We start from the raw sequence: 17,165 nt of genomic DNA, 5'->3' as shown, positions 1-17,165 counted from the left end.
TAATAAATGGCTGGCTAAGTTTTCCACACGTGACTTTGAACAAATTTTTCTTATGAGATGTTTCATTATGGGATAATTCTTTAGTGTTCCAATTGAACCCATTTAATGTATATTTTCCATAGAAACACAAGCAAAGCCCTGGTTGTGGCAGCTCAAATGGCATCATTAAAATGCAACACAGCCTACAACTTTCAAGTGTGAACAAAACCACAGCTTTTGCCTCCCAGCTGAACCACAAAACTAATACATTTTTGAACTCTTCATTAAAAACACATTTATTTGCTCAGTTAAATGCCAAGATGAGCTCTGAAATACTGAAAGGTTAAGATAAAAATTTTTTCCTTCTCTAATCCTTACAGTATACAGTCATAATCTTCAGTCTCAACTTTAGTTATTTCACAAGCATGAAAAAAATACACAAAATAGGATGAAAAGTACAGTTTCCCCCACAAAATACCCTTTCCCCCTTCCTTTTTTGAAAACTAGTCTTAACATATCAACTGAGAAACATTAAACTAAGTCACCTCAAATTAATGATTGAGGGCTCTCCCCCAGTAGATAAAAAAAAGGAAGAGTGCCCTACAGCCTGGAATGGTGCCAACCTCCCCATGAACAGCAGGGTGAAGAATGCACGGGAGATGCTCACCCTCCCCTCCACACATGCTGCGCCAACAGACATCACACTTGCACTGTCCAGGTGCATTTGAAAAAGTAAGGGGTCAGCAACAGAAACTGTGGCAAGAAGAAACAGAAAAACAAACAAATAAAAAATTATAGGAACTAATGAAGAGCGTAGACACAGAAAATAAAACATAGAAATGCACAGTAGCTTTTCATAAATACTGCCTGGAAACTAAGCGTCACCAGGGAAAAAAGCATCAGCAAGACTTATTTCTTAAAATACAACTTTTAACAACAGAAGGCCATTTGGAACACAGATCTATTTTTGCAGTTATCACTACTGTTATACTATCACTCTCTCTGTAATTTACCATAGTACTTACCAACAGTCAAGCCACCAAAACAAGAATTGTGCTGGTTGAAAACAGCACTTCATGTTTTTCTCTTCAACTGTCCCACACACTACACTGCGATTTTAAAAAAACAGAGATGGTCACAGAAAAAAGATGTGCCAGGGTCCTGGAAAAGGGCAGCTAGATAGGACCAAGAGCTCAGACTGTGCATAACAGAGGCTCTCCACGGGAGCCCCTACCACTCTGTGCAACCCTTACTGCCAGAAAGCTTGTCCCAGTACTTTAAGTACACATCTCCCTCAGTGCAGTTCAAGCCCTTTACCAAGTCTCTCTCTGCACTGGACTCTGAAGAAATCATCCTTTTCTTCTTTCCACAGTTAAGCTTAGTGTTCAAACCTGAGGTTAACTCTTTTGTCAGTACATCCTTGTCGTTTCTCCAAACTAAATAAAACCTGGTTCTTTCACCCTCTGCTTAGATGACATGTTTTCTACATTTCTGATTCTTCTAGTTGCTACCCTCCACACAAAACAGTATGAGGTGATGCCCAAATCTGGACAAAGTCTCCCAGCTAAATCCTTCCCCACACAGAAAAGACTATTTCCTTTCTACAGAAAAATATCCTTTACTCTTACATGAGTCTCAGATAATAATCCTATGTATAAACTCCAGTGCATTTGCTTTTGCAACAGGGTGACTCTCTTGCTTCACGACCTGGCTGTGAGCAGTGATTGCTGCTGGGCCCACTGCGCACAGCCTGCAGGAATACAGCCAAAACTTCCTGCCACAGAGCTGCCCCTCCACCCTATCCAACCCCTCCTTCCAGACTCCTTCTCCAATCTGTCAAAGTAACTAAGTTCAAAGCATCTTCTCAAATAGACACGCAGCTCCACCCAGCTTCATCTGGGTATTGAAAGAACAGTCCTCATTCCTTCACCTACATCAATTAATAGCAAGTATTAATTCACCTGTCTTGTTTGAAACCCATTAGTAACTATCCTCTCAGGTTTCTCAGCAGCTGCAAGCATTCCTGAGAGCATTTCACGTAATCCGTATATCCTTAGCTTGATTCTGATAACATGCTTTGTCTGGTAACTCGCATCATCTACTGTGCAATTCCTACCTCACAAATGACTTTGAAAACTGAATTAGAAAGCTGGTCTTGTGATGCTTCACATCTCCTTCCCCATAAATAATCCCACAGATATAACACTGCTTATGTGGGAAAGGTATTAGAAAATCATTTTATTATTTCCATTTTTTTTTACAGACTGTTTCAGATATCTAACACATACAGACAGCTCCCTGTGGACTACCAGTAACACTAGACAGACCTCTTACAAACGGTAGATCAAAATGTTAATACTATCAAGACAGCATAAGAAAGAAAGCCAGTAGGTTTTGAGATTATAAGTCTAGTATGAAGCACGAAGGTAATGGTACTCTTCCCTTTATAGTTCTGGAAAAAATTCATAATAGGAACAAGTATCCAAATACCAAAACAGTATCCATCATATTTAACTGAAGAGCTATTTCCAGGCAATACTTATCCTACAGGGCCTAGAAGTAAAAAAGAAAAAGTTATTAAGCTTTAAGAAAAGTCTTCTAAAATATTTACTAAGTCTTCATAGCAAACAGTGTTGGATTTTTCCTTGTAATAAACCGGGATTTGTTGCTTCTTCTTCACCAGTTTCTAACAGGTCTAACTACAGTGAGTACTCTGCAGGTTCATTATTTTTACCTCTCTTCCACACTGGCTTAGCCAATAAAGTAATTCAGTATAAATTCACAATGTCATTGTAAAAAATCTAAAGATAGTCCATCTCATCTTCAGATAAGTCTGAGACATGGAAAGCACCTAGTAAATACTGCAACTCTCTAGCACCTTCACAAAAATATTTCATTATACCTTTACACAGCAACAAGCCTACTCTTAATAATAGCAGTGATTTAGTAATTCCCAGCAACCAATTAAAACTTGCTGGGAAAACAATTTCCCACAGCAGCTTACCCCACTTTCAGACAAACAATGCAGCAGGATGTCTAGAAGGATAGGTTTCATAAGACAACTAACAACTGCCATCAAGACGTTTTACGAAATACTCTGAAGCCCCGGGCCCCAGGCGCTCAGATGGTGACCCAACACAGCAGTAGTTATTCAGCGCTTGTGTAGTGCCAGCCATCCTGCAAAATACTCAAAACTTCTTATTCATTGCTTGGAATTGCTTGTTACACAACATAATTAACATATACATGCAAAAACGTGAGTCAGGGGCTGAAACAACTACCCTCACAAGGAAAGGCTACCAATACCAACATACACGCAGGATTTAATTTAAACACCTAACCTAAGGTGCAAAGTTGTTAACATTCTTCATATACCAGTAGGATATTAGCATTAGTCAAACAAAAGAGGTAAGATGTAATGGGACAAATTTAAGAAAAAACAAAAAGTTTAAGCTTAGCATTAAGGAAACGGCCTGAGAGTCAGAACTGCTGACCCACGTCCCCAAGGGAAGGATTGGAGGCTGCAGCTCTTGACGTTTAAACAAAGACTGGACAAGAGTCCTGGTTGCTGCAGTGCCAAGACAACATGCTCCACAGAGTTCAGCTTTTCTCAAACCAGCCGGAGGGCAAGGCAACAATAAATGGGACTTGAGTATAAAGAGGACTGCACAAAGTGGTTTGTTCAGCCTGTCTGCACTGAGGACTGCACCTCACCATGCAGACGTGCTGGTGTGGAGCAGCAAGTACTGTGCCTCAGCTACTCCACAGCATACGTACATATTGCTGTGTGCTGGTGAGAGGAAAGCAAACCCAGGTAGCTATTCCACCACTATGTCTCTCTTGTCTGCATTAGAAACTGAGGGATTTATAACCTGACGGATGCTGTGGTGTACAGCTGCATGCAAGGACAGCTAGCGCACACCAGCTCAGGCACCTGCTCCTCTTTTTCAGGACAAAACACTAAGGAGATGTGTTACTTTAGTCTGGTGCAGAGTGCATCTCTCTCTGAAGAGTGGGTATTCTCTGCAGCAGGTTGCATTTCAGTGCAGAGTAACGTAACAGAAAGAGATCACAAATGCATGTGACAGAAGGCCTAAATTGACATAAAAATATCAGAACTGGCAAGATGCTTTCTGATCCACAAACCTGGAATGAGGTACAGGCAGAAAGAACAAATGTATTTTGGTGATACCTACTACAAGGAGCTTGAAAACTAGCCACAGCCACATGTTGTCCAGTTGGATATTAACTACCAACCCACCTCATTCCAATTGTACTACCTGTACTAAACAGATGTGCTCGTGTGCCTTTCCTACAGCTGACTGATGGCAGTACTATTTCATGCTATTTTCTGAAGGGATGTTCAACATTTCAGAAGCCATAATCTAGATGACCTAGAAGCATCTTTTTCCACAGCTGAATTCCATTATTTGTGCAGCTACAGACCTTTAGTGGAGATCTTAAAATAGAAAACAAAACTATTCACCAAGTGTGAGAATTTCTAAAGCACGGTATGATAACAGATGTTATGTTTCTGATGGCACAGCCATGCCACTCTCATACTCTCCACAGGAAGTCCCATGATCCCACCACAAACACAAGAGAGTCACAAATGCTAAAAGCAGTGTGTGGATCCTCCACACACTGACGATATAAAATATGAAGGGACAGATTTAAACTTCAGACTGAAGTAATACCAAACTGTGCACTTCAATGCCTTCAAGTTAGATCTCTGGCTCAGGAACAAGAAACAGCAAACCTCATAAGCCTTTGAACTCCCCATGCATCAAATGGAAAGGTCTTTACAGTGAGATTCCAAGTGCCCAGCACATTCAGGACAGCCAGCTCACAGACCGAAGACAGAATGATGCCAGAAATCTCTCCTCTCACAGATTCAACTGCTGATTTGCAGCCCTGTAAATAGATACCTTCAGGAATCAGATACATGCTTGGATCTTTCTTCCTCCTCTCCTCACATGCACTCTTCAGGCATCAAATTCAGCATCGTGTAACGTGTCAGTGGTTGCCACACCTGCAAAGGCCATCCTTCTTTTTCCACCTCATCTTTCCAGCCCTCTCCCATCCACAGAGATTCAGCCTCAATGCTTTTTCCCTTCTTCTGAACCCCTTTCCATCACAGGACACTGCTGCTGCCTACATAGAGCACACAAACACCTATGGTCATTCCCATCACTTCCGCCAGAAGACCGGTCTGCGCAAGCTTTTCCTATCTATGTTGTGCTATTTTGCTTCAACCACTTACTTGTAGGATGACCACCAGTTGCTGGGTAGTGCCAGGAGGAGCTCATGCCTCAAACCACTACCAGCTTTTACAAAACAAATGAGCCTTCTGAGCTTCTGTTCCCATCACGGTCAATGCAACTAGGAAAAATAGAAAACTACAAACAAAAACAAAAACACACAAAACAAAAAAAACCCACCCCATACACACAAAAAAAACCCCAAAACCAAAAATGTCACCTATAACTGATTGACATCTGTTACCTTAAAAAAAAAAGATTAAGAATAATATATGTCTGGATTACAGAAGGAAGGTTATCTCAGTTTTATCTCGCAGTTGGATGACAGTAGTCAAGGAAAGAACTTGTCTCCTTTTCTGGCTATATTAAGTTGTGACACTCACCAATGTACAATACAGGGATTCACACAGCCCACAAAGCATGCAATTTCAAGTTTCTTCAACTGCTTTGGCTATGCAGAATTTGAGTAAAACAGTGTGGATATACTGAATACTCCTGGCCCTGAAGGGAGTCTCAGTGGCCACAGAAAAATAACCCTCATTAACAGCTCGCCTCACATCAAAACAGTTCCCCGAGAAAAAAAAGCAAAAGGGCAAGAAAAAAGTAACAATGTTAACTTCACTTGCTCATTGCAGTGATTTAAAGTTCTTTTGACATCCTTTATGAAACTTGGGACACTGGCATTTGTGATATTTCATAAGGAAAGTTCCTCTGTTCTTTCTTGGTCAGACATCACACCAGGACTCAAACTGTTACCTTCTCCTGAAGGGGGAAACTCTATAAATAAACAAAGCATCCAAGCTTTGCACTTAGACCACAAAACACAAGGTTTGGAGCACAATTTAATGACAATTAATGAAGCAGCAGACATGAAAACACAGTAAACAAGATTTTATCGACTTCATCCTTTGTGCCTGCAAACTCCATAGCAGCAATCAAAAATGACTTCTTCCTTGAAGGTGATCTTAAATGGTTGGAAAGGGTTGCAGTTTTTTTACTGCTATGAAAGAAAAACCTGTGTCAACTAACTAATCCTTTTCCAAAGTCATTCCCACTCAGTCAGACAAAACACATGACAAGCTCTGAGAAACAAGCAGGGAAACTTTGGTCTTGGTGGAGTCAATAGGAATTAAAGTCAGCACCAAAACAAGGCCAGAAACTAGTAGAGCATTTATCTGAAGAATCTGTGAGCAGAACTTGTAAATGACAAAACTGAGTTTATTTCTTCTCAAAATTTCCTGATGCAAATATATTAGGGAAGGGTGGGGTGTTGCAAGATTAAGTCGTATTGCAAGATAACTATTCCTTTTTAAAGCACCTGCTGCCAGGAAAACTTACTGTCAAAAGGAAAAACATGACCTTTAATAGAATAGTCTAAAATACTCAGACCTTTATGATTTCTTGTAGTTTATTAAATTAAGACTTCTACTACATAAAGCTGATGCCTTTATGGAAGTAAAGCTTTTGACATTGTATAGCAAGGGATAAAAATAGAGAGTCTGCCACTCATATCATTATGGATGGGTTTCCACCAGTTCCAAGGAGGACAGCAGGTAACGCTGCCTCTCACAACACACTGGTATTTAATAAAAAAAATAGAAGAGAAAACTTACTTTAATAGGTTTGCACCCTGAGAGTTTTACATTACTTCTGCTTACCTGAAGCACAAAAACCTCTATAATCCTCTCAGATCTGGAAAGCTCGAAAGCAAAGTAAACAAAGGAGCTGAGCATTTTCTCCTTTGAGATTTGCCATCATGCAGTTACACCCACAATTCTGACTGATTAGATTTTTACAAGTCTATAAGAGACCTCGAACAGGCAGAGGTGCCATAGAGCACCCTAATGTGGCATTAAAACCTCTAAAAGATAGATCTAAAGATGCTTTATTATGGCCAAAGGAGTCTTGAACAGGAGTGAACAGGCTCAACTTCTACAGTCCTTGTGCAAAGAGCTGGCACTAACATCATTTATTCAGAATTAAACATATATGACCACTCAGATCATTATAATAGTTACACCAGTGCAACACCTTCAAATTGTCATAAAAGCTGGTTTCTTTGATAGAAAGAGTTTAATATATACTCCCTAAAATTATTTCAAGTAGGAAAGAAACAAAAGCATTTTGTCAAAAAAATTATCATAGGGTATCAAATGGCTAAAAAAGATTTGATAAAAGTAATCAGGATGCACTGAAATGTTTCAAAATCCACTAAACCAATGCTTTGTCACTGTCCTGCTTTTTCCAGCATTTCCTCGATACTTAAAAGCAAGTTTGCTTTTTAAACATACTTATTATTTGTACAAAACTAAATACAATTGATGATGTGTGTTTAAGCCAAAGACACAGATTCAACTTACTTAACCAAGCACAACTTGCACATGTACAGGCGTAATAACGCAGAAGTTTTTTTGTTAAACACTAGCTAAGTAGCCATCAGACCAATATCAGCATTCACCAGAAAAATACAGGAATACTTTATTTTTATGAATATTAAAAAATACAACTTGATTTTCAGTGGATGATGCTTTTATATTTACACATATGTAACCCCCCACAAATGTACCAGACAGAAAAAATAAAGCCTCACATAAAAACACTGATGAAGGAAAAGGCTCCCTTCATCAGACTAAGCAAGCCTACACAAATCTTATTAAAAAACAAAACCAACCCAAAAAGTCCACCAAAATACATTCAGGCCAACTGCAAATGATGTAGAAGTCTATAGTGTCTGTAGCCTGGTATAGGAGACAAATTTAATTCGACCTAGCTGATTTACAGGGTCCTAAGAAGACTGCAAGGAACTCACTAGAAATGCTGTTTTCTCCAACAACAGGGAAAAAATTGAAAAGTTAAGGCAAAAAGGAGACAGTCGACGGGAGACTACAAAGGCATCAAAGATATGGTTGGGAGAGATAAGTAGGAACTACAAATCACATTCAAGTTATCATCTGCAGTTTAGGCTTTTTTTTTTTTCTTCTTTATTTTACCTCAGAGATTTTTTCCAACTCATTCATACCTCAAAAATGGACTGTTTGAAATGTGGAAGTCAAGCACACAGAAGTGAACACACAGAAAAAAAATTGTTTCAGTAACCTTAAAAAGAGAATAAAATGTCATCTTCAAAAGTTATTAGACTTCAGTAACCTAAATTAATGCACATCCCTGTTTGTTGTTATATATAGAGGCTTCTGAAAATCTAAAACAAGTACATAGAGGACACCAAAAAAAGCATCTAAGACAGCACTTAAGCCAGATTAATCCATATAATGGGAGTCACGGGGCTCTGACTGATACTGAGCTGATTGGAGTGTAAGCTTTCTAATAACTTATGTCCCACCTCCTGAAGTTTTATGGCATTTATAAAGGAAGAAAAATGAAAACACCACAGATCAGATCTAGCAAAGAACCATATGTATTCAGTTTTAAGCAACAGAGGAAAGACGCAATACTAAGTACTGAAACAAAGAAGTCTTGACATTCTACAATAGTTGTACCACAGTTATTCTGTCTCTGTATAGGTGTATACAACCAAATAAAACAAGTCAGAGCTCCATCAAAACTGCAGAAACATACATAGATGTAACCTGCCAGTCACTGGCAAAATCTCATTTAATTGCCACTGTAAGTAAACTCTTTGTACCCAAGGTGTATGAATAAGTATCTGTATCAAGATTATGCCTACTACTAACTTCAACAAACTTAGGCATCTGAAAAATACCTGAATAAAGAAAAACTTCTACAATTTCCACAACTGTCATAAAATGTCACTGGAAATTACAGTATGATATTGTAAAAAGTACAAAACCAACAAAAACCAAAATGAAATCACCTAAAGTGATAGATATCAGTTGCAAAGAATACACAAAATCATCTTGCATAATTTCTATTCATATAAAAATATGGAATTATTTCATCCCACAGGTTTTTTCATCTTTTTTCCTTTCTTTTTTGGCCCAGAAAGGTGAAAAAGCACTAACCAAACAGAGTGAAGAAAAGTAGTATCTGTAACCCAGGCAGAATATTTTGAAAAAATAATTTCCATAAAAGAATCAATACCATTAAACAGGAGTGAATTTTACTTCCCATATATGCCAACAGTCATTACGATATTGGTTTTCCATAAACATGCACCTTGTGTTAAGATCAACTTTTTGGTTCCTCCTTCACTCTTAGCACGTTCTGTTGCAAAGCTGCAAGTTCAAATTTGTCAGACAAAATGCTTCACTTACTTCTTAAGATTGCTCATTTCATGCTACGCTGGAAATGATTATGTTGTTAACATAGGAAAGACTGCAACTTCATTATCAGGTTTAAGTATTTGCCTTTCAGTTGCCTAAAGGACAGGCAATCTGATTTTTGTAAAAGAATACAACTGCTCTCTAATTAGGCCAAAGCTGAAGAGTTGCTAGAACTCCCCCAAATAAGGTTAACACTATCAAAGCGTAGCAGCAACACTAACAACCTTTCCCTTTTCAGAGAAATGGTCAGTGATTCCTACCAAAAAAAAAAAAAAAAAAAAAAAAAAAAGGCAGCTATTCCTGTGCTTGAAATGAGCATTTCTTCCATTTCTTCTCTCTCCTGTCAAATAACATCTAACAAGATTTACATTGCACTGCTGAGTAATCACTACATCAGTCGCTACTTTCCGGCTGGGAAAAAGTCTATTTGTATGAAATCAGGAAGAGGAGTACCAGTTTATTACTCCTCTTCCCATGCAAGTACTAGTAAAAGTGAGAGAGGTATTACTGCTACCTCTCCTTCTGCTTAGGCTCCTCCTCAGCAGACAATTGCTGAGCCTACCATTTTCCTGCGTGTCTCTTAACTCGCTCACATTCCGAGGATTTGAGCTCCACAAGGTCTTTGGTTTCGGGTTTTTTTTTCATTGAAGCCAAAACCTGGGTGGGACACAGTACTGTTTCCAATGATGAGTCCTCTACAGCCACTTTGATATCAAAGCCTACAAATTGACACTGAAAGAATATTAAATACATACAAGCAGTTAAAAGCAGAACAATAAAGAGAATTAACACAAGGAATCCCAATAGGGCCATTTTTTTCCTCCCTTGAAAGGATGCAGATTTCTCCTATACATTTCCATATCCTGCAGTTCAAGACGTCAGGTTTTCTACACGTCAGCAGGTAGAAAATACTGCCATTTTATACTGCTACACTTGATACATACGGGAAGATTTAAATATTTGCACATTAAAAGTAATCATTTTCTCAATACCACCATGGTCTTTAGAGAAAGGATTATTTAAAAACTGTCTGGTCTGTTAAGCCAATACCTACATTTTTTTAAGCAGAATGAATGAAAGGTCATATCTTAGTTATAGTTTTCAAGTGCTTGTGAACACTCGTGTTACTGTATCAGCCTACCAACCAAACTGCAGCGATTTAACAACCAAAATTCATTCATGGCTTCGCGAACGAAGATTTGGGAAGGGCTCTACCCACGTTTGTTACAAGCGCGCTGGTGGCTAAAAAGGCCAAAATATCGTTGGCAAAAACCACTTTTGTCTAACATTTGTAGCCAATACATAATTTATTTGCATATTTAAAGAATTTCAGTCATCCAGTATTATGTGATAAACTATATAGCACAATTAAAAGCTAGTTAGCACACAGGCAGAACTTCTATGCAGAAGTTTTCCTCTTGCTATCCTGTCATCAACCCAACAGCATACTCCAGATCAAGAACTGCCTGAAAATGTAAAACACAGCTTGGAAAACACTTCCTAAGAGTCACACAGAACTATTTCTCATAAATGTTCCTGGTCAGTTGTTTCACTTTGGTGAATACACAAAATCATCTTGCATAATTTCTATTCATATAAAAATATGGAATTATTTCATCCCACAGGTTTTTTCATCTTTTTTCCTTTCTTTTTTGGCCCAGAAAGGTGAAAAAGCACTAACCAAACACCACTTGGTGTGTGGAGTACCACCCATCCCTCTGGAGGATCCCAAGCATTCCCACCCTTTACTCACCCACTGCACACCACTAACCCTCAGAAGCTGTTGGACTTGCTGTGCATCAAACCACTTGTGCAGGCGTGAAACTGCTCTGTAGGACATGAGCAAGGGCCTGAGCCTTTCACCAGCAAAGGCTACCACACAGTCAGGAGCTTTAAGCAGATAAGATAGACTCTCAGAAAACACTGAAGCAAGAATTTTTTAGAACGAGGTGGGAAGAAGGTTTAGAGCAAGGTTGAGAAGAAAGAGGGCTTGGGGAAGCCCTAGACAGTAGATTAGCAAAATACTACACAATTCCCTCAAGACTGTGTGACAAGCATATTCAGTTTAGCAACCAATCAGGCATGTGTATAAACTTGTTTTTTAATATCTCCGTACAGCTCTAATTAAAACACAAGGAGGCATTAACAATACGATATGTTATGTTCAGCATTCAATCCAATAAGCAAGAAACACAGTTCCATAATCTAATGCTGTAACAGGTGTACTTTAAAGAAGGAAAACACTCCAAAGTTTTCAAACAAAGTTTTACAAGCTAAGGCAAGCATCCCAGCATTTAATCCCGGAGAAAGTTATAACAAACAACATCAGCAGTCATGAGCTTATCCTCCCACCTTCTCCTGCTCCTCTGAAGAGGGCAACTTAGCAAGTGCCAGTGGAGCCTCCGCAGTCACACTCACAGCTCAGGGTCTCTTCCACTTCTTTAAGTCCAAGTAAAACTCGCATTACAGCTCTACAAATGGAGGAGCTTTCGTTAGGTCCAAGATCACACATCCCAAATTGCTCTAACCCCCACATTCTTGGTCTCCTACACACTGAAACAAAATATTAAGTGCTGAAAAAGTTCAGATGCCATCTAGAAAAGAGCGACTTGGAAGCAAATAAATATGAAAGTGTGAACAGCCCAGGGAAACAGGGAGGTGCTTGGTAATTACATCAGCATCTTTACACAGAAGGCAACATCCAGACTGTCACACTACACTTCTAAAATTTCTTTGCCAGGTACCTTCTTGTAGCCAAAATAAGTCAAAGTATCAATGAAAAATACTATCTCTGTAGACAGGCTTTTTAGGGGTTGTGAACATCAGATGTGCAGTTGCAGCTAGAAGATACTATTAAGAAAAGTAATTTTAAAGTGACAGGTGTAATTGATCATTCAACATGAATAAATATAAAAGAAATCAATTATCACACATTTTAATGTCAGTGATTAATTAAAATCAGCTGTGTGCTAAAATGCAAAATTTCATATAGTTATCTCACTTTCCAGAGGTGCCATCAAGCCCTACAGATCTCTGGCATGTCCCACTCCCATTGACCTAGCCTCTGCCAGCACAAAACCTGCCAGGGCCCTGACATAACATTTTGTACATCAGCTCTTCAAGATGCAAATAGCATCTGTTGGCTTCCATTACATAAATATCCCTGAAAAGAGCTATTATTAACTTCTTAGTTTCCATTTTGAGTAAAGTATGTAAAAACTGCATTTATGTCTCCAATTACACAAAGCCTTAAGTGCTATGGGCACTTCAAGTCTTCAGAAAAGAGAAACACCACATGATTTCAGAGGAAGGGTTCCCCTCTCCATAGAATTTGAAAGCCCTCACGTCCACTTAGCTGTAGCTCCCATAAAAATTGTGGGAATGGGAAGAGATTAGGCAGCACATGCAAATAGCGAGTCTTGGCTCAGTCCATTTCTGTCCATAATGCAAGAAGGCACCAAGCAAAACACAACACCACCACTGATCTAGACAAAACAGTAAGTTTTTGGTTATAAAACGCATTGAGAGAACGATACCCATACTTAACAAAATATTAACTTTTAAATTTCAGTTGAGTAAAACATTCTTTGCTATTAAATTGCCTGGTATTTTCTGAAAAGTGAGCATCTGCACTACCAAACCTATTTGGGTAATAGCCCCCCAAACCACATATCAACTTCTGAAGGTGATTTCTAAGGACTAAAGGAGAAAGACAAACCACAGAAATGGATGTTTACATGACATTTTCACTCACGGATCATAAAAGATGCAGTCCAGAAATGGGTACACATTCTCCAGACACATCCCATGTCTTGCCAAGCTAACCAAAGATGCCCAGACACCATGCCGCACTCCTCACCCACTGGGCCATGATGGCCAGAGATTAATTTCAAAGATTGAAATAAGCTACCTAATAGATCACAGGGTATCAATTTCAAGCTCAAGGCAGCTTGTACAGGGTTTAACTTCACTTCTCATCAACAGGTCTAACAAATCCAGCCATTTTCTCCATGGTCTTGGATGCTTGCTGTCACACCAGCAGAGTTCAGTTCACCCGTCAAGACATCCCCCAGGCCAGCTGCAGCAAGCTCTTTGGCAAAATGCTCTACAGCACTCAGCACACGGTACCTAGTACAGTGACCACACATGCGTGCCTGCCCACATGTATAGATATTTAAATAAAGCTGTACAGGTAAAAATACTCAACTGGAGCTAAGAAGCCTTTGTAAATTCTTCTCCATAAGTGAATCACCCGGTTCTGTGAAAACTATGTGTATTTTGAAAATCAAAACAAAAAGCCCACAATAATCTCAGGTATTCCAATAAAACCCAAACATAAACTTCCTGATTTTCTGCTGCTGAGAGGAAGTCCACAGAATGGCACAGAAGGAAAAAGCTCAGTTTATTCTATCACTACACTGAAATCCTCTGTCCCAGGCTTTTACATTCACAGTGGATTTTCATGGTTTTAACAAGATCCCAAATGAACATGCGTCCTTACCAATAAATGCCACCGCATATGTTCCCTAGCAAACCTTTGCAGGTATCTGCTACATGTACATAAACAAATAAAACAAAAGAAAGACCTACAGTCTAACCCAACTCAGAGGATTTTTTCCTGCTGGCGGAGGGAGGGAGGCCTGTTCTGTAATAGGAACCTAGAAAGAGGAAACATCAAACGAAGGACAGGTAATAGAAACAGTTCTCATTATTTTGATTACATTTACTGCATCTAAAGTCCAAGTTTTTTAAAGAAAGCTTTCTTCTCCTCCTCTTTGCAATAAAAACAGGGCATGTCATGTCTAGTCTGGAAAGAGGTCAGAAGTTCAGTTAAAAAAAAAAAACAACACCAACTTGGGATATTCAAAGTACTAACTTGACTCTAATTTGAAAAGGTACTTTCTTAAGTAAAGCAACTTCAAATTGCATTTTCTCCCTTTGGTAAAGTGCAGGTGAAGGCTCTTCTGCTGTCTCCTTAAGGAACTCTGTAGCAAGCTTGAAAGTTATGCAAAGGTGCCTTCAGCCGCATTATCCTTTCCTCTCTTAGCCCATTTAACTCTCAGGTTAGCTCTCTAACCATCACTAAGATACAGTCTCGCTGTGTAGAGATGAGCAGGTGTCTTCGAGATGCTCTACAGAACAGCGCACAACAAGCACCGACCTGACATAAAAAGTTGGCTGCTGATAAAACATTTTGCAACCACCGCGACAAAATACAGTTCTCCTAATTTTTCAGTTTTAGTGCAAAGGCTCTTTTACATTATGAGAGTGGCACAACAGCTTTCAAGTATCTAGTGTATCTTAATCACAGGTTTTCTAATCACAACTGGATGTTGTCTCCAGCATCCCATTCCTCCTGAACATGAAAAAAACACAGGGCTTTAAAGTACAGCGCTAATTTAGTGATATTTTAATTAAACTACATAGTCACTCATTATAACAATTTGCAAACAATAGCTGAACTCCTCAAATAACTACAAATGCTCTTCATAAAATAACTATAGTAAAAAAAAGGGGAAAAGCGGTGCTTATTTACCTGTTAGGATGTATTTTAAGATGCCCTGTACCCAGTTCTCCCATTAATCATTCACACTATTATTTGCAAGTGTTACTTATTATACATCCCCGGCCGCTGTACGTCCGTAGGACGAAGCCATGCCTTTGCAGAAAGATGAGCAGCATTAAAGCAAACAGGATGCAAGGGAGGAAGGTTTGATTTGGAGAACTGAAGTCGGGACCTTCCCGTTCCTCTCCCTACAGGCACGGGGGCACTGGGGCGCCATCCGCCCCTGCCGCCCAGGATAAAACTTACCTTGGCGGGGCGGCGGGCCGGGCCGGGCAGGCGGTAGGGCTGCGCTAGCGCTTCATTGTCAAACTCAGTTCTAGCAAGTTCCTCGACACACCGGCGGAGCGGTGCTCGGCGGCGGACAAGCGCCCGGCTGTCTGTCTGTCTGTCTGTCTGTCTGTCTGTCTGTCTGCCCGCCCGCCACGCCCAGCCGCGCTCCGCAGGGCCCCGCCGGCTCGGGCACCGCCGGGTCGCCGCCTCTCCGGGCTGCGGCGAACAAAAGGGCGCTTGGCCGGTGGCCGCCCAGCTCCTGCCGCCCGCCGCGGGCGCAGCGCCCGCCCGGCTCCGGAGCCGCCGCAACTTTTCCCTCCGGACGCGGCCGGGGCCGCAGCGCCCACGCCGGACGGGCTGCCCGCCGCGCCGCCCCGGGGGATGCTGTCCGCCCGCCCTCCCGCCCTCCGCCGTGCTCCGCCGGCGCTCCACGTACCCGCAGCACCCGCCGCCTCCCCGCGCTCGCCGCCGCCGCTTCCTCCTCCCTCCTGCCCGGCCTTGGCGCCAAACGCCGCCGCCGCAGGCCCGGCGCCTCCCCCGCGCACAGGCCCGGCGCGGCGGCCCCGACGCCCGCCCCCCGCCCCGCCTCCATGCGGGCGGCCCGGGCCGCGCTCACCTCCCGCCGCCGGCTCGGCCCGGCGCGCCGCCGCCTCCTCCTCCTCCTGCTCCTGCCGTGCTCACCGGCGTGGGCGGCCGCGGCCGTCAGGGCTGGCGCTCCCGCCGCGGCAGTGGCGGCGGCTGCTGCTGGTGCCGTCCGGCGCCGCCGCGCATCGCCCCCGCCCGCCCGCCCGGGCCCGTGGCCGGTGGCACCTCCCGCCCTGCGTGCCGGGTGCTCGGCGCGCCCGCAGCCCGGCCCGCTCCTCCTCCGGCGGCGTCGGCCGCACAAGAGCCCTATTGTATTATTGACACTGCTGGGCTCCAGGCCCCGCCTCTTCCCCTTCCCTCCCTGCCCGCGCCGGGCCTTCCTGCCAGCTGCGCCGGCAGAGCCGCCCCCTGCCCGGGGAGCGAGCGGGAAGCGGCCGCAGGGGAAGGAAGAACAGCAACAGGGCTGGTGGAGGGTCTGGAGCACAAGTCCTGTGAGCAGCGGCTGAGGGAGCTGGGGTTGTTTATCCTGGAGAAGAGGAGGCTCAGGGGTGACCTTATCGCTCTCTACAACTACCTGATAGGAGGTTTTAGCCAGGTGGGGGTTGGTCTCTTCTCCCGGGCAGCCAGTGACAGGACGAGAGGACACAATCTTAAGCTGCACCAGGGGAGTTTAGGTTGGACATCAGGAAGAATTCCTCCACAGAAAGGATGATTAGATATTGGAATGGGTTGCCCGGGGAGGTGGTGGAGTAACTGTCCCTGGAGGTGTTTAAGGACAGACTGGACATTGCACGTAGTGCCATGGTCTAGTTATGTGGTGGTGTTTGGTTATAGGTTGGACTCGATGATCTCAGAGGTCTTTTTCAACTTAATTGATTCTGTGATTCTGTGAAGGCGCCCCAGGGGAAGGCCCCACTCACTCCCAGCCTTTCCAGTGGGCATCAGGGCTGAGGAGAGCGAACCGCACCTAGAACCGAGTGAGAGGCCAGAGCTGGCTCCTGCTGCTCCTGGGTATTACCTCTTGCTTCAAGCTGCCCAGCACAGATGATAAGCCAACGGGCAATGCCTGGTCTGCACCCCTGAAACCACCAGCTATCAAGACCCAGCTTTGGGCTGGGCAGCTGGCAGCAAGGGCAGAGACGGCTGGGCACCTCACCACATCCCTCCTGCCTTCCAGCAGTTTCCGAGGGCACAGCACACCCATCTCTGCCCAGTCCAGTATTAAACTGAGAACATTTTGTGTAAGTGGCACAACTTGTAAAA

At 42.4% G+C, this 17,165-nt stretch overlaps 1 protein-coding gene across 7 annotated transcripts in view; it reads right to left on the bottom strand.

Annotated features, from left to right (window-relative positions):
• The window catches only part of JADE3 (jade family PHD finger 3), a 72,799-nt gene extending 56,612 nt beyond the window's left edge, over positions 1-16,187 (bottom strand). For 2 of the 7 annotated variants that reach the window (XM_039388802.1, XM_039388806.1), the window contains exons 1-2: positions 15,934-16,182; positions 11,834-11,952 (exon numbers count right to left, since the gene is read on the bottom strand). The gene's annotated coding sequence lies outside the window, so the exon portion shown is untranslated. Of the gene's footprint in view, positions 1-11,833; positions 12,098-15,293; positions 15,312-15,753; positions 15,772-15,933 lie in introns of those variants that run through there. The other 5 variants (XM_039388807.1, XM_027726360.2, XM_039388804.1 and 2 more) reach the window with 5 other exon arrangements.
• Positions 16,188-17,165: the final 978 nt, after the last annotated feature.

Source organism: Pipra filicauda, unplaced genomic scaffold, assembly GCF_003945595.2.
Source record: "Pipra filicauda isolate LSUMZ 115617 unplaced genomic scaffold, ASM394559v2 scaffold68_size4259465_pilon, whole genome shotgun sequence".
NCBI classification, from domain to species: domain Eukaryota; kingdom Metazoa; phylum Chordata; class Aves; order Passeriformes; family Pipridae; genus Pipra; species Pipra filicauda.
The sequence above is the reverse complement of the archived record's forward strand: the minus strand, read 5'-3'. Positions and strand labels throughout refer to the sequence as shown.